The following is a 4,114-nucleotide window of genomic DNA, read 5'->3' as shown; positions in this document are numbered from 1 at the left end:
ATTCCCCTTTTGCTTTGGCCTTGTTGGTTGTATGACAGGTAGAAGAGGCGGGGCTTCAACTTTCTTTGATTCTGAACCTAAGAGGACCTTCCTTAGATTAAGGAGGGAAGCAAGAGGAAAGAGAGTTGTTGGTGCTGAGGAAGAGGAATAGTACTTTGAACTAGACATGGATGAGAATATGGAGAATCATCATGAAGAAGAAGCTCACAACCATGGCAGAGAAGGTCTAGTGCATCATGCTAGGCAAGAGAGAAGAGTTCTGGGATCTTACATAAATCCAAACCCAGGAAACTGTCGAAGTAGCATCCAAAAGCCAACCATACATGCCAATAACTTTGAACTAAAGCCACAGCTCATCACCCTCATTCAGAACAACTGTTCATTCGGAGGAAGTGTCCAAGAAGATCCCAATTAACATCTAACCACCTTCCTGAGGATATGTGATACTGTGAAGTCTAATGGTGTTCATCCTGACACCTATAGACTGCTTCTGTTTCCCTTCTCACTCAAGGACAAAGCATCTAAATGGCTGGAATCCTTCCCGAAGGAGAGTTTAACAACCTGGAAAGATATGATGAACAAATTCTTGGCGAGATTCTATCCTCTTCAAAGGATCAACAGGTTGAGAGCTGAAGTACAAACCTTCAGGCAACAAGATGGTGAAACTCTATATGAAGCATGGGAGAGGCTTAAGGACTTGACAAGAAGGTGCCCGCCAGATATGTTCAATAAATGGGTGCAGTTACACATCTTCTATGAGGGTCTTTCTTACGAATCGAAGAAGGCAGTAGACCACTCATCTTGGGGATCTCTGAATAAGAAGAAGACCATTGAAGAAGCCATAGATGTCATTGAGACTGTAGCAGAAAATGACTACTTCTATGCCTCTGAAAGAGGCAACACTAGAGGAGTGGTGGAGCTAAACAACGTGGATGCATTGCTGGCTCAAAACAAGATGATCACCAAGCAGTTGGCTGACCTTACCAAGAAGATGGAGAGGAACCAAATAGCAGCAATCACCACCTCAGCAGCAGCCCAAGAAGGAGTGAATGAAGAAGCAGAGGGTGATCAGGAACAAGCCAACTACATTGGAAATTCACCTAGGCAGACCCATGATCCATACTCCAAAACTTATAATCCTGGTTGGAGGAACCCCTCAAACTTTGGGTGGGGAAATCAACAAGATCAAGGCCAAGATCAGAGACGCCACAACCCCATCAACAATGCAGCTCACCAATATTCCACACAGAGATCATATCAGCACCCACCTAACAACACCTCTCAACATCCATACCAAAACTAAAATAGCCCTTCTCATCCCTCCAATCTCAATTTACCAACATCCGAAGATAGACTCTCAAGGATTGAGAATCTACTTGAAGGCATATGAAAAGAAATTCAAGATAACAAGGTGTTCAAGGAGGAGGTGCGAGCCAATATCAAGAACCAGGGAGACACCATCAAGAGGCTGGAATTTCAAGTGGGATACCTCTCTGAGAAGATTCCATTACCTACTGATAGCTTCCCAAGTGACACAGAGAAAAACCCGAGAGGTGAACGAAAGAAAGTAAGATGGGAAGATTGCAAGATGGTCACTATAAGTGATAAGGGGACTGAGGAAGAGCTGAACAAACCATTAGAACAACCTGGAGATACCTCAGTAGAGAAACAAGAAGAGGGTCACCAAAGAACCAAAACTACACAGAAGGAGATTCTGAACCTCTATGCACCCTTTCCCCAAAGACTCAAGGGTGGTGTAGAAAAGAGAATATACTCGAAGTTCCTCGACATGTTTGCATCCCTTCATGTGAACATACCATTCATCAAGGCTCTCCAACAAATGCCCTCATACATTAAGTGTATGAAAGAGCTGCTGACCAAGAAAAGCTCACTCAAAGGAGGACAAACAATAGTGATAAATAAGGAGTGCAGTGCTCTTATACAACCAGACTTGCCTACAAAAAGGAAGGATCCAGGGAGTTTTCACATCCCCTGTGCCATAAGAGACACACTGATTGACAAAGGACTTTGTGATCTAGGAGCAAGCATTAATTTAATGCCTCTATCTCTCATGAAGAAGCTATAGATCAATGAGCTAATGCCCACAGACGCAGTCATCAGGCCGACTGACAAAACTCAAAAACAAGCAGTAGGAGTGGTTGAAAACGTGTTGGTAAAGGTTGGGAACTACTTCTTTCCCACAGACTTTGTCATATTGGAAATGGAAGAGAGTTACCTTCACCCCATCATATTGCGAAGACCATTTCTAGCTACAGCCAGAGCGCTTATAGATGTAGAGCGAGGAGAGCTAATACTGAGAATACATGATGAACAACTTACCTTCAATGTCTTCAAACCCTCACAAGAAGCAGATCAAGAAAACAAGGAACCAAAGGAAGATCACGACAGGGCACTGGTGAAAGAACCAAGCACAAGAACACAAACTGTACACCTGGGAATCTGATAAACCCATATTTCATGAGTTATTTTGCGCTTAGTTTGAGTAATTTATTCAATCCTTCACCCACTTATTCATATTAATTGCATGATTTTACTTTCCCTTCCTTATTATGTGATGAACGTGAAAAATATATTTCCTAAGCTTTAAAATTAATTATTTTAATTACCTTTATTTCCATTCGATGCCGTGATTAGTGTGTTGAGTAGTTTCAGATTTTCTAAGATAGAATGACTTAAAGGATGGAAAAGGAAACGTACAAAAATGGAAGGAAAGTGCGAAACGGAGGTTTGAAGAAACTGGCATCCCCGCGATTGCATGGAGACGCGATCGCGTGCCAGGAGCGAAGAAGCAGCGACGCGGCCGCATGACTGACGCGACTGCGCCACAAGAAAAACTCTAGATGACTGACGCGTGACCCACGCGGACGCGTGATAGAGGCCACGTATCAGAATTTATAGAATACGCCCCCAGCGATTTCTGAAGCCCTTTTGGCCCAGATCCAGGTACAGAACACACAGACTAGAGGCTTTAAAGTGGGAGAATGCATCCATTCAAGAGAGAGCTCGCATTTTTATTACTTTCCATGATTTAGATTTAGTTTTGAGAGGGAGATTCTCTCCTCTCTCTCTTAGGATTAGGATTTAGGACTTCTTTTAGTTTTTAAGAGTGACTCTCGATCTAGGTTTAATATTTACTTTAATTTATGTTTCTATGCTACTTTTACTTTAATGCTTTTATTTGTATCTACAGATGTTGCCCAATTGGCTTTTGAATTATTCCATGTTACAGATTATTATTTGAATTAATGATTATTTGAGGTATTTCAGTTTATTATTGTTCTCTTTAATTTAAGTTATTATTGCTTCCCATCTAAGGACATTTTTAATCCAACAATTTTACATTTTCCCTTTTTGGTCTTGGTTAAGAAATCAGTAACTCAACATTATTAAAGTCAACATAATTGATAATCGTTATCTTGCTAATTGAACTGAACTTCAATAATCCCAACTTTTTCTTAGGAAATAAATAGGATTCGAAGGTCAAACTAATTAGTCCCTTGACTTTCCTTTACTTTAGTAAAGATTAACTAAGTGGAATTAAGATTCAACTTTCACTAGTGTTGAGAGGAATAACTAAGTTGGACTTCCAATTTCTCTTACCTTGCCAAAAATTGCTTTACAGTATTTATTTATTTTAATTGCCATTTACTCTACTTGTCATTCAAATCAGTTGCTTCTCACCTTCTAAACCCCGATTACAACCTTTATAGCCAAAAATAAGAACATACTTCCCTGCAGTTCCTTGAGAAGACGACCCGAGGTTTAAATACTCGGTTATCAATTTTAAAGGGGTTTGTTACTTGTGACAACCAAAACGTTTGCACGAAGGGATTTTTGTTGGTTTAGAGACTATATCTACAACGCAACTGTTTTTATGAACTTCTTTACTGGCAAAAATCTTAACGTTAAAATGGCGCCGTTGCCAGGGAACTGCTAACGTGTGCCTTATTATTGGTCATTGTAAATATTTTTCTTTTACTTGTTTATTTATTTCTGTTTTTCCTTTTTAGTTTTTATTTGCTACCATGAATTCTCACCCCTCTCGCTTTGAGTTTGGTTCTAACTTTGTTGAACGAAATAGAAGTTACAGCAG

This window comes from Arachis ipaensis, chromosome B09, assembly GCF_000816755.2.
Source record: "Arachis ipaensis cultivar K30076 chromosome B09, Araip1.1, whole genome shotgun sequence".
Lineage (NCBI taxonomy): Eukaryota > Viridiplantae > Streptophyta > Magnoliopsida > Fabales > Fabaceae > Arachis > Arachis ipaensis.
Note: the sequence above shows the minus strand (reverse complement) of the source record.